The following is a 25,907-nucleotide window of genomic DNA, read 5'->3' as shown; positions in this document are numbered from 1 at the left end:
AGTTTAAGAGCCATGATGCTGAGCCAGTGGCAGGACACCTCACTTGGACTTTATAATGCATATTTTGACTATTCTGGGAACATTTTTACATATGTCCTGCTCATTGTACTTTGAGTACCTGAGATTGCTGGACACATGAACTGTGACTTAGTGAGGTATTCCAAATTCAGCTATGAATTATGTAATTTTGTGAGATTTTGAATTTCATTTTTATTTAGGTTGTTCGTATAGCCACTGATTATGTCTTCTAGTTTCTTTTCTTTGAAAATAGTTTCTCATCAGCATTTTTTAGATTTTATTTACTTATTTGAAAGGCACAATTTCAGAGAGACAGAGGCAGAGAAAGAGATAGAGAGACAGAGAGGGAAAGAGAGAGAAAATCTTTGATGCACTGGTTCACTCCCCAGATGGCTGCAATGGCTAGAGCTAAGCTGATCTGAAGCTAGGAGTCAGGAGCTTCTTCTGGATCTCCAATGTGGGTGCAGGGGCTCAAGGACTTGAGCCATCTTCTACTGCTTTCCCAGGTCACAGCAGAGAGCTGGACCAGAAGTGAGAAGCTGGGACTTAAACAGGTTCCCATATGGGATGCTGGCACTGCAGGCAGAGGCTTTACCCACTACACCACAGCGCTGACCCCATGTCTTTTAATTTCTAAGTAACTGCATCATAGTGAGGACCATTGTATATGGTAGCAGTTAACATGATGGCCTTGATGATTTACATAGGGCTTATACATATCATTTACCCATGAGTTTGTGTTCTAGATTTATGCAAACTTTGTAAGTTGATTGGAGGTAGCCTTTTGTTACTGATGAACATTAATGTGGTGAGAACATCTTGTGCTTTAAAAATAAAATCCAAATTAAGATTTACACATAAGTTTCCATCTGCCTTCATCCACCATATTAAAGCATTGAACTCCCATTGATTCTACATGTAGATCTCAATGTAATATTTGCCTTTTCTTCATTCTCACTGCCACAGTACGTCTGCGTGGATCCAACTAAATTATCTTTAATAGACTAATTTACCCCCTGTCTTTTATTTTCCTTACCTTTGTGTCCAAAGCCTTTTGTGATTCAGCCCAGTCTCCCTGCCTGTATCTGGTTGTTCAGTGTCTCTTACTTCAATTTCTAGAGAAATCAAGTGTCTGGTAGTTCTTTCCACATACAACACAGAAGATTGCTCAATAAATGCTTATTAAATAAATGAATGGAATGCCTTCCATAGCAAGGGTGAACATTTGACCTGTTGGCCTGGATGGTTCCTGTTTATACACTTCAACCCTAATTGTGACAGTCTTCAAATAGATTTCTATTTCCTTGTCTCCTCTACTAGGCAATTCTTGGGGGTCAGAACTCTTATTTGCTTGTTTCTATATTCTCATTTATTCATTGCACTAAGAGACTCTGTCCAGATGCTGAGTTAATTTCAAGGCAAACATGTTTCTTGCCCCCATTTAAATTTCAATTTGGCAAGAAAGAGCAGTCTACCCAAAGAATATTGCCTGACAGTAAATACTAGTGTGAAGTCAATGGATAAATATTTAAGCATTCCTAATCCAGCAACAACTCTAATCCCATGAACTAGAATTGACAGAAGCAATCATAAACATAGAACTCCATGTCATCCAGTTATCCATTTGCATTTCTACTTAAACATTTTAAAAATCATATGTATACCTAAGATTGCATAATATATATATGCTATCTTGATATTAAATGTAAGAAAAAATGAAAATGACCATGGAATAATAGCAACTTTGAATTGCCTTCCTTTTTAGAGAAGTTATAATCCTATGTTCTCCACAGTGTAGATTATTGTTGTGGGTACTCTTCCTCTCTCTCACTTTTTTTTTAAAGATTTATTTATTTATTTGAAAGAGTTACACAGAGAGAAGGAGAGAGAGAGAGAGAGAGAGAGAGAGGTCTTTCATCTGCTGGTTCACTCCCCAACTGGCTGTAATGGCTGGAGCTGTGCCCATCTGAAGTCAGGAGCCAGGAGTTTCTTCTGGGTCTCCCACATGGGTGCAGGGAACCAAGGTCTTGGGCAATCTTCTACTGCTTTCTCAGACCATAGCAGAGTGCTCGGTCTGAAATGGAGCAGCTGGGACTCAATCCAGCACCCACATGGGATGCCAGCACTGCAGGAGGCAGCTTTACTTGCTTCACCATGGCACCAACCTCCCTGTCTCTCATTTTTTTTCCCCAGATGACAAATCTGGGGTTTTAGAAACTGAGCCCCAAGACAAAAGAATTTCTTAGACCAGTATTATATTTTAGTTAGCCTTTAACCTAGACGTTTTAATGATATTGCCATGGGAAAATTCTAAACTCTTTGCACCTCAGTTTCCCCTTAGTGAAAACCCTGATTATACTGTCTCCAGAATTAATCCAAGGTATAAATGCTATGAGGTAAGGCATTTAGTCCCTTAATCTTGCTCCTAGAAGATACTTAGCAATGTTAGTTCAGTATCCAGTTCCCTTCTTTGTTTCTATGCTTGAGGAATTAAAAGATGGTGTAAAATGATTTGAGAAGAACTATAAACATCAATAAAACACAAATAAAAATTGTATTATCAAATCTGCATGTTAAACTCTACCCTCTACACCTCTGCTAAAAGGTATATTGCTTTCATAATCATTTGAAAGAAGTTTCCAGGAACAATGCAACCAGTAAGATGTTTCTGGAAGAAGGCAGAGCTTATGAAGGAGCCAGGATTTGGGATCAGTTAGCAGAAGTGAGTGCCACGCTTTAAGATTTGATTCAGGAAAGAACACCAACTGATCATTGAGATTTTGGGGTGGGAAGGAAAAGAAGAGGGGATGTGAACAGAGTGAATGCCCCCTGCTGGCCAGTATTTCTCCATCCATTCCACACTGAAGCCCTTGGGGATCGCCCTCCAGTCTCTAGAAATGCATGGCCTGGACTCCATTTCCCAGAGTCACCAGGTGCCCTGACGTATTCTGCGTTCTGAATGCCTGTGCGTGTGGACGTGGGAGTACCTGTGCCAGCATTTGCGCATGACGGTACCTGCCCTCTGGTGCAGAGTTGAGAACAGAGGAAGTTCATTCAAGGATCAGAGTCAGCCTGAGAGGCCACACTGCTCCTTCTCCCACATTCACTGCCGCTCTTGCTCTGCACACAATCCCAGGAAGTCTGCGGAGACACCCTGAGCCGCCACCCGCTGCTTCTGTGCCTCTTCAGCTGCCGCCTGTGGGTCCCACATGCCGGGGACTTTTTCTGCTCCACACTCTCTGCTTTGCTCCCTGAGTGTCCTGAAGCAGGGGGATGTGCTCCCAGGACTTTCCATGGCAAGTATGGAGAACAGGAAGGGGCATCTATGCGTGTGTGGAAGAGGGGTGGGGCGAGAGGGCGGCTGGTGGCTCTGCCACGTGGCTCACTTGCTTCTCAGTGATCCTGGTGGCTTCCCAGGGCATGGTCAGGGCTGGGACCTTGGCTCTCCTGTCTCCCACTGCCACTGCCCAGCCTCCTAGTGCAGGCCGGCCCACGTGTTACCTTGCTCAAATTTTCCTTAATGTGCTTTATGTGGTGGTTACAAAACAGAGAGCACCGGTCAGGACAACTGCACAAGCGGGGCAGGTGAGAGGGCGGGGAAGGAAGGCCATGAAGCTCCCAGTTCGCTCTATTTAAATAAGCCTGGCTCCCACGGAATGCCTTCTGGCTGCTGCTTCTGTGGGGAGGGGTTCAGTGGCCTTCAGAGGAGTGCGGGAGGCAGCAGGGGTGGGAAGGAGGGCAGAATAGGAGCTGCTCCGTGGCCCCCACTCTGCACCTCATCGGGCCATTGGATTCCCCATGGACACATCTGGCAGCGGTGGCCCTGCTGCTGAGCTTTTCGCCAGAGGGAACAGTGTGAAGGGTGAGCAATAACTTTGCGGGTTGATCCTTCTTCCGTGTTTAGTTAGCAGACTTTTCAATCTGGAGTTTGAGGCCACAGAATCTTAGCTGATGATTTAATTGTTTGCTTTTCAATTTCTGTCGTCAGCTCTTCTTCCTTCTCCTGTTAGGAAGGATGTCAACTGCTATTGCCTGTCATGGAGAGTGAGTGAACTGTGCGAGTCAACAACTGGAGCTATTTTAGTCTGGATTTGCATGAAGTGGAGAACTATAAACACAAATACAGAAAATCAGTCACCCAGTGCTCCACCAGGCTGATTATCTTACAGTCCATACTTTTTTTTAAAAAAAGATTTATTTATTTATCTGAAAGTCAGAGATACAGAGGGGCAGAGGCAGAGAGAGAGGGAGAGGTCTTCCATCTGCTGGTTCATTCCCCAAATGCCTGCAATGGCCAGAGCTGGGCTGACCTGAAGCCAGGAGCCAGGAGCCAGGAGCCAGGAGCCAGGAGCTTCTTCTGGGTCTCCCACTGGGTATAGGGCCCAAGGACCTAGGCCATCATCTACTGCTTTCCCAGGTCATAGCAGAGAGCTAGATTGGAAGTGGGGTAGCTGGGACTTAGAAAAAATTCCCCCCTCCCTTTCAAAACAATCTACCTGGCATGGCCCATATGGGATGTGGGCACTGAAGGGGGCAGCTTTACTCACTCTGCCACAGTGCTGGACCCCACACTGAATTAATGAAGAAGTCCAGTTACTTGTCTTATTTTGGGTTCTGTGTTTAACCCGTGACATGTTTTTACATAGGACGATATTAGTTCTACATTTTCATAAAGACTGGTCTGTGGAAGCATCTATACAAGTTGTTAATGGGAGGAGGGGTCAAAAAGAAGAGGGGAAAGAAAAAAAGTTCACCTCTCCCCCCACAGAGATGTAGAGTAGATGTGACCTTGAAAACTATTGCTGAGTGAATTTCTGTGTAATGCAGTTTTCACATGAATAACTGAGTGATTCCAGTGTCCTGATAGAATGTCATTGTCACCAGATTACCAGTTTATGAAACTCATTTAGCATAATGAGGCCATCTAGGAAGTAAACACAGAAAGTGATTTCTGGATAGAGGGTGTTAGGGTGACAGCATTTCTCCTCTCAGCCCCAGTGTGTTGTTTGTGACCTTTTCCCCAGTGCCCTCCCTATCACAGTGCTTGTGAGTGGACCAGCATTTTTGTGTTTCTGGTGGGAAGAGCTGCTTCACACCCATGAAACAACTGTAAGACCACTTTCTGAGCAATCATGTTGTTTGCCTGTTAATATGACTTGGAAAAAGCTGAGAACAGGATGCTTAGACTCATCAGGCTAACTGGCTTCCTTGGCACATCCTTCCCCTCATGGCTATAGGTTTCTGGCAAGTTTTATAAAATGTGTAAGAGAGGAATATTTTGTATGAGATGCATAAGCTGGTAACGAAGTAACACCTGGACAGTAGGGACTCCATTTTGGAGCACCTGAGACTCCATCTTGAGAAAGCACCCACCCCCCCAGCCATGAGACTCTGGTCTGAAACTATGATCTAAAGCACTGTGCATTTGTGTCCCTTCCTCCTTCTTTCCTTCAATGCTGGAGCAGCCTTAACAGAGTTAAACTGGGTAGCACTGGTCATTTTGGCTTTGGGTGCTTGGAAAGCAAGAGGAATTGTTTTTTCTGCAGAAAGGGATTGAGGAGGCACTAGACAAAGTCAGCAGTAGCTTTCTTGGCTCCATCGTATGTCAAATTGAGTCAGAATATTTGTGGTCAGTTTTCTTTTTTTAAATTTTTTAAAACTTTTTTAAATAGAAAGGCAGAATGAGAGAGGGGCTTTTTTATTCTTCTTAATTTTAATCTTTTTTCTATTCTTTTTTTTTTTTTTAAGATTTTGTATTTATTTGAGAGGTAGAGTTATAGGCAGAGAGAGAGATAGAGAGAAAGGTTTTCCATCTGCTGGTTCACTCCCCAGTTGGCTGCAATGGCCAGAGCTTTGCTGATCTGAAGCCAGGGGCCAGGAGCTTCTTCTGGGTCTCCCACATGGGTGCATGGGCCCGAGGACTTGGGCTATCTTCTACTACTTTTCCAGGCCCATATGTGATGCCAGCACAGAAGGTGGAGGATTAACCTACTGTGCCACAGCGCCGACCCCTCTTTTTTCTATTCTAAGAGATCTTCATCTTCTGGTTCACTCCCTAATAGCCACAACAGCCTCTGCTGTGCTAGACTGAGGCCAGGAGCCAGGAGCCAGATCTCCTACTTGGGTGTAGGGGCTCAAGTACTTGATCCCAGACCATTGGCAGGGAGCTGGATGGGAAATGGAGCCACCAGGACTGGTACCTATATGGGATGCCAGTGTTGCAAGGGATGTTTTCAACTAGCTGCACCATTAGTGTGGACCCCTTTCTAAAACTTTTTAAAAGAAATTTATTTATTTGATAGGCAGAGTTAGGGGAAAAGAGAAACATACACACACACACACACACACATACACACACAGATACCAATCTTCATCCACTGGTTCACATCCTCAGTGGCTACAACAGCCAGCGCTGGACTGGATCAAAGCAGGAGCCAGGAGATTCAACCATGTCTCCCATGAAGAAGCAGGGACACAAGCACTTGGGCTATCCTCTGATACTTTCTCAGGCACCTTACCAGGGAACTGGATTAGAAGTAGGGTAGCTGGGACATGAACCACAGCCCATGTGGGATGTCAGTGTCACAGGCAGTGGCTTTACATATTATGCCTCAATACTGGCCCCATGTATGCTGGAAACATATTTAAGGGTTATTAGAAGGCCAGTTGATTTCCATCAAATGCCATTCAGGCCTGTCCTACAGAACCATTTTGAAATAAGTAACATTTCTCATATGATTGAATGTCAGTCTACAAGACTGCTTCCAAAGGGAGAGAGCTTCAGCGGCAAAGGGGGCAGTGATGTAGAAAGAGAGTAGGAGTGAAGGAGGAGGGAGGAGGTGGAGGTCAGTAGAGAGGTTGGGAAGTACTCAAAAGCAAAAAGTAATAGGACGCAGGTCATTTGTGCAGATTGCCAAAATTAACCATGTATATTATAGCTTTTTAAAATTCAGAGTTTATTTCTGACATAATTTCTGATATAGTTAACTCTCATTTCTGTTTTTTCATATGATAATGTTTATAAGCAGTAGAGAATGGGTGTAATTAAATGCAAAAGCATACTCCTATATAAGAAATTTGTATTAGATGCCAGCACCACAGGCAGTATTATTTCTTATGAAATTATTCCCATGTTTCCTGATTAACATTCTCTGTTGGTTGAAGAGGATGGCAGGTTGGGAGACCAGGGAAAGAGTGAGCACCTGTTTTCTGTTCAGTTGGGCTGAGCTGCAGGGAAACTATCAGGGAAGTTTGTGAGCAGGAAAAGTGAGGTTGGAGGGTAAGAGAAAGCAGTGTAGAAGGTAAGAAGAGAGGAAATAATTGCAGAACATATTCACAAATTAGTTTGGCAAAAGCCAAGTGTGATCAGAGACCTAAAAAGAGGGAAAGAAAAGTTGAAGACAGAGAGCAGAAGAAATGGGAAATCGGAAGAATAGGACGGAATTTTGACTCTGATCACACACACTTTTGGAAGGTGTGGGGAAACAGGCCCTTGCACTCATATTGGCAGGAGAATAACACAGTACTCTCTTTGGAGGATAATTTAGCAGATCAAAGTTCTTTAAATGTTAATGTCCTTTGCTAGGATTCAACTGCAAATTTATCTTATATATATTTGGTCAAATATGTAAAGAGCAAGTCAGGTCTTTGTAGTATTGTTCAAGATGGGAATAAAACAGAAGCAACCTAAATGTATATTGACAGAGAATTGGTAAAATGCATTATGGTATATCTGTACAGTCAAATACTAAATATGTAATAGGTCTGAAAAATGATGTAGGGACAGAGTACTTATGTAAAACAAGGTACAGAAAAAATGCCCCTTTGTAAAAAAAGGACACATGCATATGTATCTCTTTATAAAGTGGTATTTACTCATTGTCATTTCATTCAGAAGGCAGAGAGACAGACAAGGAGAGCTCTTCCATCTCTCCCTGTGAATCTGCTGATTTGCTCCCCAAGTGGCTGCAATGGCTGGGGCTGAGCCAGGCCAAATCCAAGAGCCAGGAGCCAGGGGCCAAGGGCCAGGGGCCAGGGGCCAGGAGCCAAGAGCTTCAACCAGGTCATCTTTCACTGCTTTCCCAGGCACATAAACAGGGATTTGGATCAGAAGTGGAGCAGCTGGGACAGAAACTAGTTCCCATAAGTGATGCCAGCATTAAAGGTGGTGGTTTAACCCATTTATGCCACAATGCTAGCCCTCTGCACATATATCTTTATGAAGGCACATCAAAAAGTTCATGAGAAATGGAATTAAAGATGACATTATTTTGGTGCAAAACTTGTAATTCATTAACTTCTTTTCATAATACACACTACACAAATGGTTTTGAAACTTTCTTGTATGCATGGACTTTAGAATTAGTTACAAGGGCCGACATTGTGGTGCAGCAGGTAAAGCTGTCACCTGCTGTGCCCATTAAGTCCCAGCTGCTCCACTTCTGATCCAGCTCTCTGCTACGGCCTGGCAAAGCAGTGGAAGATGACCCAAGTCCGTGGGCCCCTGTGCCCTTATGGGAGACCTGAAGAAGCTCCTGGCTTTGGATCTGCTCAGCTCCAGCCATTGTGGCCATCTGGGGAGTGAACCAACAGATGGAAGACCTTGCTTTCACTCTCACTCTCTCTGTCTCTGCCTCTCTGTATCTCTGATTTTCAAATAAATAAAAATAAAAATTTAAAAAGAAATTAATTACAGCAAATTAGACTTAATCATTTGATTACATTTTCATGATACTTTAAAGTACTCTTGTATATATGCATATAGAAATCTCAGAAGATAATATAAGAAATAGTTAGGAGTAGTTTGTTCTGGAAAATATGACTAGTATAGAATGAAGGGAGTCATGCTTTCATTTTATACTCTTCCGCAGTCTTTAATAGCTAATATGTGTATTGTTACTGAAGATGTATTTTTAAAGGTAGATAGAGAGAGAGGGAGAAGTTGAGGGAGAGAGAGAGAGAGAGAGCTTCCATCTACTGTTTTCTTCCAGAAATGGCTTCAATATCTAGGGTGGGCTAGGATAAAGCCAGAGACCAGGAACCCCATCTGGGTCTCCCACATAGGTGATAGGGATCAATGTGGTGGAATGAGAAGGTGAGAAGGTCATGCCAAGATGGCCACTGGCAACAGAAACTGCCTGGCAACAGGCCGTGATTAGATGGCTTCAGAAACCACATGACAACAGAGCCTGACTGACAACAGGCTGTGATTGGATGGTTTCAGAAACTGCCTGGCAACAGGCCTTGATTGGTTAGGGCATAGACCGCCCCTTGACTGGATTGGCTGCCTTACTATATAAGCAGCTGTAGCAACTGCTTGCCTCAGGCCTGCTTTCACCCAACTCCTGGGGTCTGTGTGGTGACTCTACACCTCTTTCCCCCACCACGCTCTTCCTCTCAGAAACAAATCCACAGCAACAGGGATCTAGGCAGTTGGGTCACTGTCTATCCTTCCAAGTGCATTACCAGGAAACTGGATTATCAGGGAGCTGGAACAGAAGAGCAGGCAGGACTCATATCAGGCTTTCTGTTATGGGATACTGGTATTCTAAGCAACAGCTCAACCTGCAGAATCACAATGCCACCCCCAAGTATTATTTTTATAATTAAAATGTCTAGATTTTGATTTTAAAATGATAATTTGTGGTTACTAAGACAGAAAAAGTATATTATGCAATAACAGAAATTGAAAATGAAATAGAGTTTAGTTAATGATATGTCAATATCAGGGCCAGTGTTGTGGCACTATGGGTTAAGCCACCTCTACATGCAAGCAATCCCACCTGTGTGTTGGTTGCAGTCTCAGCTGCTCCACTTCCAATCCAGCTCTCTGCTCATGATGTGGAAAAACTAAGGTAGATAGATAGTTCATGAGCTGAAAGCCATACCTCCTCCACCCCCATGTAATCCTATCACCCACATGTCAAGCAGACTATGTAAACACTGCCCTTTTGGAAGCTCATAAGAAGCTTGGTGAAGGGGAATGCATGCTTTCTCTCTCTCCCCTCGTGGACACAGAAGAGCCTGGTATGGAAGTCTGTCTTTCCCCTTCCTGCCACACTCTGCTTTAATAAAGACTATTTGTTCCTATGAATTCTTCTCACTATAAATAAGCCTCATCATGCTGCATGTTGTATTTGTGCCTGAACTTAGAATTCTTCTTTAAGTAAAAGGCAAGAGCATGAAATTGAAGTTTGAGCCTAAGCTAGCCCACAACACTAATGCACCTGGGAAAGTAGCCCAAGTGCTTGTGTCTCTGCCATCCGTGTGGGAACTCAGATGGAGTTCCGGACTCTTGGCTTTGGCTTATGATGGGACAAGGACATAAGCTTCAGTCATTTTAGGTTCTTGTTACCCCTGCCTTCTTTCAAGAGACCAGTCCAGTCTCACATCCTACATTGTTCCCACCTCACCCACTACATTCTTCTCCAGGTTTAGAAGCCCTTGAAAAACTTGAAAAACCTGTATGGAGAAGCTCATCTCCACCTGCTATTCTCCACCTCTACCCTAACCCACCTAAGATATAATAAGGCCCAGGCTACTGGGGTCTGGGACTTCAGCCACATGTTTGGTCTTTGTGCACACTGGCAGCTGGTCAACTTCTGCAAGTTCATTTTCTTTGAATAAATTCAGTCTGACTGTGAGTTCGTATCATCTCCTTACATGTGGTGTGCCATGTGAGGGGGGAGTGAGGGAATGGCAACTAGCCTCAATCAGCCACTCCCGTATCTTTTTGGTAAGAGCTGTGCATTTCAACTTTTCTCCAGACTTTCTTCTCCTTTCTGAACTCTTTTCCCTTTTTACTGTCTCTGCCCCCCCCACCTTCTCTTTCCCACCATGTCCTTTTCCCTTCTGACTCAGATGGCCCTGAGAGATGCTCTCCAGATCATTTTCTCATCTGCTTGCACTTTCTCATTTCTCAATGCATTCACAGAGCCTTTGCCAGATCTCATCACTGCAGGCCACAGCGAACCTAATTCTCAACCCACTGGATTGGTAAGAGAGGTCTCTGCCACCTCAAGCACATTGGGGCAATGCTCATGAGGCTTCTTCCTCCCTTTAGGGCCTGGGGTATTAGGTTGGGCCATTTCACACCCCCTCTTAGGGCCTGGCATGTTTAGTCAGTTTCCTTCTCTTGGGGGAAATGCTTGTCTGTAACAGCTCAAAACTGGGACACTGGTCTGAGCTTGGGGATTCTCGTGGTCTCCTCTTAGAGAACTCAGAACTTAGGTTCTCAGTTGGGGTGACTCTTTCCTGAGGGACACCCTGTGAAAGGACCTTCTTCCCTCAGGCTGTATTTTGCTTAATTCATGGGTTCTAAATCTCAATTCCCCTCTAGCCTGCCTCTTTTTTTTTTTTTTTTTTTAGATTTTATTTATTTTATTTCAGAGTTTTAATTACAGACAGTGAGAGGGAGAGACAGAGAGAAAGGTCCTCCTTCCATTGGTACACTCCCCAAATGGCCACAATGTCTGGAGCTGCACCAATCTGAAGCCAGAAGCCAGGAACCTCTTCCCGGTCTCCCACGTGGGTGCAGGGGCCCAAGGACTCGGGCCATCTCCTACTGCTTTCCCAGGCCATAGCAGAGAGAGAGCTGGACTGGAAGTGGAGCAGCCGGGACTAGAACTGGCACTCATATGGGATGCCGGCACCACAGGCGAAGGATTAACCTACTGCACCATAGCACGGGCCCTTCTAGCCTGCCTCTTAAAGACTTTTGGAAGAAGAGCTTGAATGGGGAGATAAAGCAGAGGTGATTAATCTACCTCTGCACTAAAATTTGGCCTCAACATAAGTTGGACAATGATTCTAAAATGGGCAGAATTTGGCATCTTCATCTCAAAGTTCTCTAAGATTTTAGTAACTTTGCACAGAGAAATGGCAAGTTGTCAGAGGTCCCCTGATCCAAGCCTTTTTCCTCCTTTGGATCAACTTTGCTCACTCCAAGTTCTCATAGAAGAAGAAGGCCTGAGGCCTCCCCTTCAATCTGTCACTTCCCCCCTCCACCTGAGAAGCCAGCATCTCAGGAACAAGTATTCCACTCACTCCTCCCCACCCTATCTCACAGCCTCCTCCTCTTCCCTTCACCAAGGGCAGCAGGGGAAGTTGCTACCCCTCCACCATCTTCTCCCCTGTATTCTCTTTATCCTGCTCTCCCCAAGGGAGAAAAACTTCCCTGTAAGCCCTCTCTGCCCCTCCCTACTCCCACCCCTGAGATCCTGACCCATTCTTAGGGCCTGGCATGTTTAGTCAGTTTCCTGCTCTTGGGGGAAATGCTTATCTGTAACAGCTTAAAACTGGGACACCAGTCTGAGCTTGGGGATTTTCATGGTCTCCTCTTAGAGAACTCAGAACTTAGGTTCTCGGTGGGTGCCTCTTTCCTGAGGGACACCCTTGAAAGGACCTTCTTCCCTCAGGCCGTATTTTGCTTAATTCACGAGTTCTAAATTTCAATTCCCCTCTAGCCTGCCTTTTTTTTTTTTTTTCCAGGATTTTATTTATTGGCCAGCACCATGGCTCACTTGGCTAAGCCTCTGCCTGCAGCAGGTTCTAGTCCCCGGGTTCTAGTCCCTGATGGAGCATTTGTTCTGTCCCAGTTGCTCCTCTTCCAGTCCAGCTCTCTGCTGTGGCCCGGGAAGGCAGTGGAGGATGGCCCAAGTGCTTGGGCCCTGCAACTGCATGGGAGACCAGGACAAAGCACCTGGCTCCTGGCTTCAGATTGACATGGTCCAGCCAAAGCAGCCATTTAGGGGGTGAACCAATGGAAGGAAGACCTTTCTCTCTGTCTCTCTTGCTGTCTAACTCTGCCTCTCAAAAAAAGAAAAAGAAGATTTTATTTATTTTATTTGAGAGTATTGGGCATTGCCTAAAATCTCCATCACAATATGGTGCCTGGTGGATGTTTGAGGGGTGTGTTTGTGGCTGCTGCCATTAAGCTACGTATGATCATCAGACCACCGGCAGGGATGATAGGTCTGCTTTAGTTCCAGACACGTGGACAGTGCATGATCTCTATACTTTGCTTAAGGTGCCCCTGTGTGTGGTCCACCCATGCCTGCATGACCTTTTCACTGATTGGCTCCCCTACTGTGCATGTCTTTTGTAAGCTTTATAAGCCTGCACACTTCCTCAATAAAGTGGTTCCTGCTTTGACAGAACTCATGGGTGCTTGTGGTGTGTTCACCTGTTGACCTTACCCTTCCCATTCGCCTTTTTGGGGAGGGCTTGTGCTGCCCCTGCTGGTCAGGGGCTAGCATCAGGCTTGAGACCCCAACATGAGAGTTATAATTACAGACAGAGAGAGGGAGAGACAGAGAAAGGTCTTCCTTCCATTGGTTCACTCCCCAAATGGCTGCAATGGCCGGAGCTCTGATGATCAGAAGCCAGAAGCCAGGAACCTCTTTCCGGTCTCCCACATGGATTCAGGGACCCAAGGACTTGGTCCATCTTCTGCTCCTTTCTCAGGCCATAGCAGAGAGCTGGACTGGAAGTGGAGCAGCCAGGACATGAACCAGCACCCACATGGGATACTGGCACTGCAGGTGGAGGCTTTATTCCCTATGCCACAGCAGTGGCCCATAAAGACTTCTTTAACTAGCTACTTCCTATCCTTCTATGAGACCTAAAATGCTAAAACCTAACACAGTGCAGCCACATCTCGCACTGCTACTCTATATCACATCTAGATTCTCTCTCACATGAAGACAAAAATCTCTGTTCCAGCCATCTCCAGTAATATATTTGGCAGTGCTAGCAAAGAAATCTCAAGAACTGTGGCAAGTCCTGAGCAACTTCACTTGAAAGAATGCCCCATGCCTAGCCTTCTTCTATCTTTTCACCTGCCTTGTCTAGTGGCAGCCAAAATCTCTTCGCTAATATTTCATGGAGACAAAGTCTTGCCTGTTATTTTAACCTGGCCACCTTGGAATTTCTCATGACCTCCACCAAGAGGGCCACCAAGTCCTTTGTAAAGTTCTGGTAGGAATTTCAGGAATTCCACACCCATGAAGCCCTCTACCCAGCAATATTCCACACAAGGAGTGGAAAGGAAATAAAGGGCCCCTCCCATGGAAACATTACCCTGGGAGATAGCTCTCCTAACCTATGTGGAATAATGCTCAAACCAACTGGCTAACTGGGTTCATTACTATTTCCAGGCATAGCTCTCTCTCCACACTAGCACTTCATTCTGTCACCTATTAGATTGTCCTCATTGAGAATCTCTTCAACAAGAAGGTGCCCATCTGCTCTGATGAATGCCCTCCTTCATTAAATCTAATGTGATGTTGAACAATCACTAGTGAGTAACTCGTCTGTGGCACCCTGGCCACTGGGCACAGTCAACCTTGGAGTCATGGAGTTGCCTGAAGATGTAGTTGTTTCAGACAGTTTCAAGTAGCTGATGGTTGACCAGACATTATTAGCCCAAGGTGTTTTCTGGATAAAAAACTAGGCTCAAATTCAGTTTAAAATCTAAAAAGATATCTTTGGTAAATAACGGTCTCATGCATGAAATTTTGGTTCAGCTGTAAAATTCAACTGGATATTGGGTTTGAAGGAATTTCTGTCTTGAATATAGGAAGATTATTTAAAGAATAATTTTATTTATTTGAAAGAGTTACAGAGAGAGGTACAGCCAGAGAGAGAGATTGCCCATTCCACTGGTTTACTCCCCAAATGACCGCAGTGGCCAGAGCTGATCTGATCTGATCCAAAGCCAGGAACCAGGAGCTGTTTACAGGTCTCCATGGGTGCAGGGGCCCAAGGATGTGGGCCATCTACTGCTTTCCCAGACCATGGCAGAGAGCTAGATCAGAAGTGGAGCAGGCAGGACTTGAACCATTGCCCATATGGGATGCTGGAGCCACAGGCTGGGACTGTAACCCACTGCACCACAGTGCTGGCCCTATTTTGTAATCTCTGATTTACAGTCTATAAAGTAATTTAAATTTGTTAACAAATATATTTTTACAAATGATCATATATGGAAAACTATTCAAGACTGCTTGAGATTAAGGTTGAGATTTGCTATATTCTTTTATTTAGAAAATCTTTAATTTGGAGATTTTTAAAAGATCAATTCAAAATGTAACTCAAGGAAATCAGCAGAACTATTTGGTGATAGTCTTAATTGCTAATTCTGAAATAGATTAAAAGCATCTCCTTTTAATAGTTTTTTGTTTAATTGATGACTCTGTCAGTTTTCTACCAACTCCGGTAAGCTCTCTTTTCTTCTCTATTTCTCTGTTAAAATTGCTTCAAATTATGAGATGATTCTGTGTGCTAACTCATTTAAGGTTTTACTTTTCCATTTTAGAGAAAGACCAAAGAGATCAATTGTTTAAAAACACCTGAGTCTTTATTAATAAGAGTTGTGGTTTGATTATATGCTCATTTTAAAGCATTTGAGGGATCACTTTTGAACAATGATCAAGTTTGGCCTATATTACATTAAGATGTTAAGGGATCCTATTTCTACCAGACATTTTAAGCCTTCTTGGCATCTTCGCAGGCATTCAAAAAATAAAGTTCCAAATTCTTTTGACTTTGATATTTCCAGTTGGGTCCCTGGAAATGTTAAAGGATATTTCTTTCATCTTGTAGAGACATCAACTAATTAGGCTAATTGGGTTATATTAAAGGTAGTGTAAAGATGTGAAATGGTACTAAATGTTATGATGATATAAAATGCTATCAATACAAATGTCCAAATGCTACAAAAGTCCTATCATCTTGTTGTGTTGCTATCAGTCATGATAGTCATCTTAATGAAAAGGTCCTAGAGGCCTAAAAGAGATAAATGTTTTATAAAATCTTGCAGATGCTTTCGAAAATACTGTCTGGAGTAGGCAATCACCTCTTATTTTTAGTTAATGAGTTTTTAAATTTAACCATTTACAATTTTACCTATTTAAAGTCTTTCATCATTCACATTTTGTACTAAAAATCAGATTTACTGCTCATGGAAATTGAAACATTGTTGGCTCTATGTTTAAAATGTGTCCTCTTCAAGGTTCTGAAAGACTTTTTGCACAGTAAACATTTGAAACCTTCCTTTTCAAACCAAACTAAGGGAGAGAGGGTCTTAATAATTACTTCAAAATGCATGACAGTTTAGATAACATGGTCTTAATGTTTGATCTTACCTAGAGGGACATACCTTTCCTTATGGGCATAATCTTATCTTTCTTTTTTTTATTTTTATTTATTCTAAAGGTTTATTTTTATTTTATTTATCTGAAAGAATTACAAAGAGAGAGAAGTCTCCCATCTGCTGGTTCACTCTGCAAATGGCCACATGAGCAGAACTATTCCAAAGTCAGGAGCCAGGAGCTTCTTCCTAGTTCTCCCACATGGATCAAGGGGCCCCAGGAGTTGTGCCATCCTCTGCTGCTTTCCCAGGTGCATTAGCAGGGAGCTGGATCAAAAGTGAAGCATCTGGGACTTGAACTGGCATCCATATGGTGAGCCAGCACTGCATGCTGGGGCTTTAACCTGCTGTGCCACAGTACCAGCCCTGGAAAACACTGTGATAACATGCCTGTGACCACAGATTTCTAGCTCTGGCCACCAAGGATTAGGGATGGGATTGAGCACCCCCTTGGCTGACCTTCCCAAAGGCTGCCTCCGTAGTCCACTTTAACAGAGACTAGGAGGAAGAGGAGTTATTTAGGCAGAAGAACCAATGTAAGGATAGATGGCAGGCCAATTAATGGCTACCTTACATAGGAGTCTTCCACCAAGGAGACCCAACAAAGCCAGTCTACCTCAAATGGCACTGACTGGCAATATGAGCAATCTGGGCATTGGGCAAGCAGCAGTCATGCTAGAAGATGGCTCCTGAAGGGGCCTGGCAACTCTACCAAGAGTGACACTAGTGGAAATGGAACTTCCCTGGAGGTTGAAGGACTCCTGGGTCAGAGCTGCAGACCCTGTTGGCCCTCCCTAAACTGAAAAAGCCCTTCATTCTTCCCAACTTCCAAAGTAACCAGCATGGTTGAAGGGATGACCTAGGATCAGTAACATTGCAGGCAGAGCTCTAAATGTCTTTTAGAGATGTAACCTATTAAAACTAATCTATTCAGGCCAGCTCTGCTCCCAGGCCAGGTGGGTAATGGAAGTCAACAGGGTGTCTTCCCTAAGGAGGTTCCCACCTCATTTATGATGTCACTTCCAGTACCCCATGTGAAGAGATAGATAGGTCTGGGCCTCACTTATACCTGGCCTGGCCTTAACATCAACCTGGTAATTATCAAGTCCTTCTTGTCAGTTTCCTTTTATCTCTCAATGGGAAAACTCCCTCTTGGTTTGTATAGCACCTTTCTTAGACACTCTAATACTGTTTTGTTTTCTGTGCATCTAATTTGCTTGTTAGATTCATTTACTCCAGACTTAAGCAGAGAAATTCTAGATGGTCATGCACATGAAACCTTGAATGGAGATAGTTTCCGTGAGCTGGCACTGCAACCCCCTTGAGAGGCCAGCTTCTGCTGGAATGCTGTCTTGATCACAGGTCTCTACTTCACCCCTACTCAGCTGGAAGAAAGCAGAACAGTCTTTGCCTTAACCCCTGACAGCAGCCAGGGTTCCATAAAGAGAGGGAGGAAATGAGGGGCCCCAGGACTAGAAGCAGGCCAGACTAACTACCCAACAGTTCCTTGACAGCACATACACACTAAACAAAACAGGAACACTCAGGTGTACATCTGTCTTCACATTAACTGGGCAGGACTCTTTTGCTCTCCTATATCCCTCTTTGTTCTCATTTTGCCCATCTTTCCCACCATGGGCAATGTTTCTAATTTCTCCTTTTATCCTCATAATCATAATGCTTCCATTATTACTATGTAGAATTAACATATTTCAAAAGTCTTTAGAGGAGCACATGACTACTATATACCCAGCAATTATGCAGGAAAAATGCAAGACTGCTCTTCTTCAATCAATCCAATCCAGAGTATATGTCAATGGTTCATATAAGCAAGAAGTAGCCAGAAAGAAACTGGCACCCCATGTCCTTATCTATACTCAGAGTTGGGACTGATGGAACAAAGACATAAGCCTCAGTCATTTCAGGTTCTTGTTACCCCTTCTGTTTCCTTCCTTCCTTCCTTCCTTCCTTCCTTCCTTCCTTCCTTCCTTCCTTCCTTCCTTCTTCCCTTCCTTCCTCCCTCCCTTCCTTCCATTCATTCATTCATTTGATTCTTCTGTTTCCTTCCTTCCTTCCTTTGTTCCTTTCAAGATTTATTTTTAATTTGAAAGAGTTACACAGAGAGAGAAGGAGAGGCAGAGAGAGAGAGAAAGAGGTCTTCCATTTGCTGCTTCACTCCTCAAATGTCTGCAATGGCCAGAGCTGAGCTGATCTGAAGCCAGGAGCCAGGAGTTTCCTTTGGGTTTCCCCATCGGTACAGGGGCCCAAGGACCTGGGCCATCTTCTACTGCTTTCTCAGGCCATAGCAGAGAACTGGATCAGAAGTGGAGCAGCTGAGTCTCAAACCAGTGCCCATATGGGGTGCTGGCACTGCAGGTGGTGGCTTGACTCGCTATGCCACAGTGCCAGCCCCTATATTTTATAAGAAGGTATTTCAAAAGGTTCATGGGCAATACACATTATCATCTAATTTTATAACCATGAAATTTTGAGTGCTTTTATATAAAGCATTGTTAAAGAACTAAAAATCATTAGGATTATAGAATGTATGTATATTAATTCCACAGAAGAGAAAAATCTACCCAACCTGGACCTCCATATCTGTTCAAGCTGATGTACTAAGACTTTTAAATTGGTATAATGATTGAAAATGTTAGAGATTCCCAAAACAAATGTACCTATTTTTAATCTATTTGATTGTAAGTAAAATATGCAACTTATTTTTTTATTATTTTTAAAATAAAATTGAGGTCCAGCACTGTGAAAATAGTGGGTAAAGACAGCGACTATGGTGCTGGTATCCGATATGATCACCGGTTCATATCCCAGATGGTACAAGTATTTGGGTTCCTGCACCACCTATGTGGGCAGACCAGAAGGAGCTCCTGGCTTCTGGATTTGGTTCAGCCCAGCCCTGGCCATTGTGGCCATTTGGGATGTGAACCAACAAATGGAACCAACATCTCTCTCTTTCTCTCTCTCTCTCTCTCTCCCTCTCTTTCTCTATATTTTTCTATATCTCTATCTCTATTGCTATCTCTATAATTCTTTCAAATAAATTTTCAAAATCTATAAAAATGGGTATAAATATTTTCAACTATTTCCTACAATACAGAAGAATAAAGGACCTTTGAAGAAACATTAAAGAATTCATTTTAACATTGGATAAAATCACCTATTTTTTCTCTTTTTAAAGATACATTGTACTCATTTGAAAGGCAGATTTGCAAGGATGGAGAAACAGTCGAAGAGACTTTCCATCTGCTGCTTCACTCCCCAGATGGCTGCAATGGCCAGAGCTGGGTAAAACCAAAGCCAGGAGAAAGAAGCTTCATCCTGGTCTTCCATGTAGATGGCAGGGACCCAATCATGTGGGTCATTTCAGCTGCTTTCCCAGGCCATTGGCTGGGAGCTGGATAGGAAGTGGAGCATCAGGACCTGAACAGGTGCTGACAAAGGATGCCAGCCAGCATTTCAGATAGGACATAACCTCCTCAGCCACATTGATGAGCTCCTAAAATCACCTATATCTAAAGAGTTGATTTTTATTTATATTGTTTTTATAAAAGACTTATTTGTTTATTTGAAAGTCAAAGTTACAGAGAAGAGGGAAAGACAGAGAGATCTTCCATCATATGGTTCATTCCCCAAATGGCTACAAAGACAGGGATTGGGTTAGGTCAAAGCCAGGAGCTTCTTCCAGGCCTGCCACATGGATGAAGGAGCCCAAGCACTTGGCCAATTCTCTGACGTTTCCCCAGGCCATCATCAAGGAGCTGGATGAGAAGTGTAGCAGCCAGAACTTGAACTGGCACCCATATAGGATTTTATTCTTACAAATGGTGGCTTAAATGCTAGCCTCTCCTTATATTCTTTATGTAATTACTTTTAAAAGTCTCTTTCTAAATAAACAAAAGATATCTCTATTATTTACCAAGGTTATTGTGCAATTTATTAACTGTCTCTATTTATAAGTCAAGCTAACACCAGAATTTGTTAGAAGACCTAAATGGGGGGCAGTGCTATGACGCAACAGGCTAAAGCCCTAGCCTACAGCACTGGCATCCCTTATGGGCACCAGTTTAAGTCTTGGCTGCTCCTCTTCTGATCCAGCTCTCTGCTATGGCCTGGGAAAGCAGTGGAAGATGACCCAGGTCCTTGGGCCCCTAACCTACATGGGACACCTGGAAGAAGCTCCTGGCTCCTGGCTTGGATCAGTTCAGCTCTGGCCATTGCAGTCATTGGGGAGAGAACCAGTGGAATGGAAGACATCTCTCTCTCTCTCTGGCTCTGGCTCTGGCTCTGGCTCTACCTCTCTCTGTAACTCTGTCGTCAAGTAAGTAAAGCGTATCTTTAAAAAAAGAAACTTAAATGAGTCCTACCCCTTGGGCATAAACTCAGCTAAATCTACAGTGTCTGTCATCTGTCCATAGTAAAACTCAAGTCTGGTACATATCTCTCTTCATGTAGACATTACTGTGTCCTTTAAGAATCAAGAACAGGGGCCAGCATTTGGTGCAGATTAAGCAGCTGCTCACAATGCTGGCATCCCAGATGAACTCAGGTTCAAGTGCCAGTTCTGATCCAGTTCACTACTAATGTGCCTAGGAAAGCAGCAGAACATTGCTGAAGTACTTGGGCACTTCCCACCTATATGGAAGAACTGTTGGAGTTCCATCCTCCTGGTTTTTGCCTGGCCTAATCCCAGCAATGGTAGTCATTTGGGGAGTGAACCAGCAGGTGGAAGATCTCTCTCTCTCTCTCCTTTCCTATCTCACCCTCTCCCTCCTCTGTAAGTCTGACTTTCAGATAAGTAAATAAATAAATCCTTTTAAAAAAAGAAATGAAGAAAGCAGAATAGATTCAAGAAAATAAATATTTTAATAGAGTCCAGAACAGACTATAAATGTGCTACTACTCTACATTTGTCACTGTGATGTGCTGAATAAAAAATAATGTATATTATCACGTACTTATTTGGATGATTGATTACTGGTAATTAGTATTTAGTTTTAAAGAAAAAATTTCAAGTGACAATATTCATCAATAGGAAAAAGTTGAAACAAAGCACTCTCTTTTTTTTTTTTTTTTTTTTACAGGTAGAGTGGACAGTGAGAGAGAGAGACAGAGAGAGAAAGGTCTTCCTTTTCTATTGGTTCAACCCCCAATGGCCACTGCGCCCGCAACCGGGACAGAATCTGGCGCTCCATCCAGGCAACAACCCAGTGTGCTGGCGCCGCAGGTGGAGGATTAGCCTATTGAGCCATGGCGCCAGCCAAAGCACTATCTTAATCTCACAAAGTCATGTGGATAGGAGAAGGCATATCTGATTTTTTTCTAATCAGCCTTCCTAAAATTTACAAATATTTTTCTGGTAACAGTGAATTTGGCTCATCATAAAAAGTTCTTTGAAGGCACTTATTAAACTTGTTCCTCTTTGAAAAAGTAAATTTTACTGTGTGATACTGCAAGAGGTAAATTTTTGATTTATAGGAAACTTGAAAACCAATTATGCTTAGTCTCTAATTTCTGATTTACTTATAGAACAGAAATTACACAGATAAATGTTACTTTGTCTAATTTTTTAAAATATTTACTTATTTATTTGATAAGCAGTCACAGATAGACAAGGGGAAAGACTGAGAGAGAGGTCTTCCATTTGCTAGTTCACTCCCCAAATGGACACAATGGCCAGAGCTGGACCAACTCAAAGCCAGGAGCTTCTTCACACATGGGTGCAGGGGTCCAAGCACTTGCACCATCTTCCACTGCTTTCCCAGGTCATTAGCACAGAGCTGGATTGGAAGTGGAGCAGCTGAGACATGAACCAGCACCTGTATGGGATACCAGTGCCACAGGCAGAGGCTTAATGATTATGGCACAGCACCAGCCGCCACTTTACCTAAATTTATGGTAAACCCATGAGTTGCACCACAATGCTATTTTCTTTCTCCTTTCCTTCTTTCCTTCCTTCCTTCCTTCCTTCCTTCCTTCCTTCCTTCCTTCCCTCCCTCCCTCCCTCCTTCCTTCCCTCCCTCCCTCCCTCCCTCCTTCCTTCCTTCCTTCCTTCCTTCCTTCCTTCCTTCCTTCCTTCCTTCCTTCCTTATTTTTCTGTGTCATGAATCTTGCATATTGCATCCAAGGACATGGACCAGGGAGAGAGGCTTATGATTACTGTGTGTAAGGACTCTGCTCTTGGGGATCAAAGCATCTGGCAAGGAAACTCTCCTAGATTAAGTTCTCAAGTGCCTCTCTCAATAACAAGCAAGAGAAGGTGTGCTAACTGGAGAGCATCTTTGGTTTAATTAATTCTGGGAGGCCTGAGTGTTGCTGGGGTCCTCATTGAGCTATAATAATGGGTCATGAATCAGTTGAATGTGACTATTCACCACTAGAGGGCTCTGTAGGGTTGATTCAATTTTTACAATCATTGACTTCTGATTCCCCACTGTTGTCTCCAGCTGCTCTTCTGGGGAAGAAAATCTGCTCCACTTGCAGGATACTTAAGTCCAGCATTGGAGGAAGCATAATTGAAAGAGCCCACAGCTGAGATCATGGCACAAAGACACTTGCTTCCATGGGAGAATGACTAAGAATACTGTCTTGGTTGGGATTGGCCAAAGTCATCATGAAGAGGATCAGGGACCTCTGCATCTCCAAGTGTATTTCTACCTCCCAGCTGTGAACCCAGAATAGGGCATCCATTGATTAAACAATGATTCCATACTTCCATGTGGTGCTTCTCTGCTTAACATTGCCTGCTGAATTCTTGTTCCCATATATTTTTACCCAGCATAATTAATTTTCTCACTTCTGCCTGACAATACTCAACAATTTACACACTGTGCTCTACATTTGCACACACTGCCAGCCCTTTCACTTGATGTGCATTATAAACCTGATAAATTGCCCTAATGATTTTTATTACTCCATCATTGTAAAAATGCCAGTATCATGTTCTTTAATAAGTTTGGCATAATACTGAAAGTTGGATGTTTGCCATTGAAGACACTGTATTTTTGCTCACTGGTATTACTTAGATTAGGAGTAGTGATGTCCTCTGGTTATACCTTCAATTTGAACTAAATTCTAAAACATGAATAAAATTGCTGATAATGGAGATGAAGTTAAAGAGATAGAAGACAAAATTGGGCACGCTGATGGTGTGAGTGAGCTGTTTATGGGTGACCTATTTCTTATATAAAACCTGCTGTTGCGGGTTTGCCAAGTTATGTACCACTCAATAACCTTCTTCACGTATCTTTAAAAATTCTGTCCCAAATCTCGTCCCTTAATTTCACTTTCACAGTTACAGAAAATGAAATTTTGAACAAAGCTGCTGATTATGGATTTCAATTATTTGCAGAAAATCTGTCTTGCTAATGTGTGAGTCAGTGATGCTAAAAGATTCCTCTCATCTTTCCCAGCAAGAATCTTTCATTGCCCACACTGCTGCTTGTGCTGTAGAAACTTAGAGTGCTGAAGGTGTAGTCCAAAATGGAGGCTGTCATGATGAAATTATTTTAATATGCATTTTAAATAATCACTGTATTTTTGTGTTGCTATTGACTAACTCACAGTATCATGTTATCCTTTGTTCAGCTGAGCTATATTGCAATCTTCTTTATGGACATGATCATGACTTTTTACCCAGAGATTAGCATTCATTACATATCTCATCTGAATTAGGCAAGTATCAAGGAATGAGGTTGTGTTGGTAAATAATTTAGTTATACTGTGTGTTCTGTGGAATTTAAAGTTTAAAAGAGATAATTTATCATAACCACCTCAAAGGTCCTTTGGTACATCTTTCTGAATCACTTATGGATGAGAACTCCTTTGAAAGAAGAAATGAAGTAGCTGACACATGGAGCCACTACCTGTAATGCCAGCATCTCATGTGAGCACTGGTTTGAGTCCCAGCTGCTCCATTATGATCCATCTCCCTATTACTGCATCTATTTGGGGAATGAACCAGCAGATGGAAGATCTCTCTCTCCCTGCAACCGTCTCTCTGTATCTCTGCCTTTCAAACAAATACTGTAAATCTTATTTTAAAAGAGCTTCGGGTCCAGCACAGTGGCATAGTGGGCTAAGCCTCTGCCTGTGGTGCCAGTTTGAGTTCCAGCTGTTTTTCCAATCCAGCTCTCTGCTTTGGCCTGGAAAAGCAGTAGAAGATGGCCCAAATGCTTGCGCTCATGCACCCATGTGGGGGAGAAGAGTGAAGTTCCAGGCTTCTGGCTCCTGGCTTCAGATCAACCCAGCTCAGTCTGTTGTGTCTACTGAGAAGTAAACCAGTGGATAGAAGATTTTTCTCTCTGTCTCTTCCTTTGTCCGTAACTCTGCCTCTCAAATAAAATAATAAGTTTTTTTTATAAAAAACAGAGTTTAATCTCACATTTGGAACATCTAATAATTTTGGATGGGTTGAGAAGAAATTTGTAAAATCTGTGATACAACTGGGAGCCTTCTGAGTCCTAGCATGTAAGAAGAGAATAGCGAGCAGACAGCTGATAGCCAAGACTTAAGAGGGTACAACCCATAGCATTGTCTTTCTGAAGATCACAGTAAGTCCTATGGTCCCTGTTCACAGGTCAGTGGGAAACCATCCACACAGTTGAAAGAGTGTGACTTGATGAGATTTTTGTTTGTAAAATGGCCTTAATACTTAAGAACATCTCCAGAGAAAACATAGAAGAGTACTGCTGGATGGTAAATATTCATTAATAGTAACAAGATTTGATGAAAGAAATGGCACCTTTAAGGGAAATGTAATTCAGGGAAGGGAGATAAGAATTAGTGAATCTTTTCTCCTAGGAGGGTACTTACACTAACTGCCCTAATTTGGTGTGTTGAAGAGGATTCCATTAGGATCTGGAATAACTTGAGCATCAGAACACATAATCTCAGACTATAATACCTTTAACAAGATAAGAATCTATGAACTCATAATGATATAGTACATAATGACACACTAACTAGGACAGAAGAGTGAGCCCTTTGCTTTGATGCTAGATCAAAATATAAATGGAGAAACAATATTGGGAATTAAAACACCAGCATTTCATATAGTATTGGTGATTAAAAATACTATTAAAGGCAGTGGATGAAAATTTGATAGGAAATAGGATACTGGCATAATATTAGAATAATTTTTAATAAAAGTCCACACATTCCAAAGAGGAATAAAAATGTGTATATAGCACAGCATATATGAATGCTGTGGTGCAGCAAGTTTTGCCACTGCCTGCCACACCAGCATTCCACATCAGAGTGCTGTGGTGCTGCCTCAAGTTCCAGCTTCTCTGCTATTGATCAAGCATAATGTGAACGTACCTGGGAAGCTTCAGAACATGGCCCAAGTGCTTGGGCCCTGCCACCCATGTGGAAGACCAGGAAACAGTCGTTCATCCTAGCTTCAGCTTGACAAAGAACTTAACATTGCAACTCTTTGGAAATGAATGAGCAGAGACAGAGAGAGACAGAGAGAGAGAGATCCAGCTCTCTGCTATGGCCTGGGAAAGCAGTAGAAGATGGCCCAAGTGCTTGGACCTCTGCACCTGCATGGGAGACCCAGAAGAAGTTCTTGGCTCCTGGCTTTGGATTGATGCAGCTCTGGCTGTTGCAGCCAATTGGGGAGCTAACCAGAAGACAGGAGACCTGTCTCTCTCTCTCTCACTGCCTCTCTTTCTCTCAAATAAATAAATCTTTTAAAAGATATAGATGTAGACATAGATAT

The 25,907-nt window shown here is 43.0% G+C and overlaps 1 long non-coding RNA gene across 1 annotated transcript; it reads left to right on the top strand.

The window, feature by feature from the left end:
- Positions 1-2,962: 2,962 nt before the first annotated feature.
- On the top strand, positions 2,963-22,894 carry LOC138848226 (uncharacterized). Its single transcript, XR_011386044.1, has 2 exons — positions 2,963-3,314; positions 22,630-22,894. It is a non-coding gene; the product is annotated as an uncharacterized lncRNA (long non-coding RNA).
- The last annotated feature ends 3,013 nt before the right edge of the window (positions 22,895-25,907 follow it).

The sequence above is a fragment of the Oryctolagus cuniculus genome, unplaced genomic scaffold (genome assembly GCF_964237555.1).
Source record: "Oryctolagus cuniculus unplaced genomic scaffold, mOryCun1.1 SCAFFOLD_54, whole genome shotgun sequence".
Lineage (NCBI taxonomy): Eukaryota > Metazoa > Chordata > Mammalia > Lagomorpha > Leporidae > Oryctolagus > Oryctolagus cuniculus.
The sequence above is the reverse complement of the archived record's forward strand: the minus strand, read 5'-3'. Positions and strand labels throughout refer to the sequence as shown.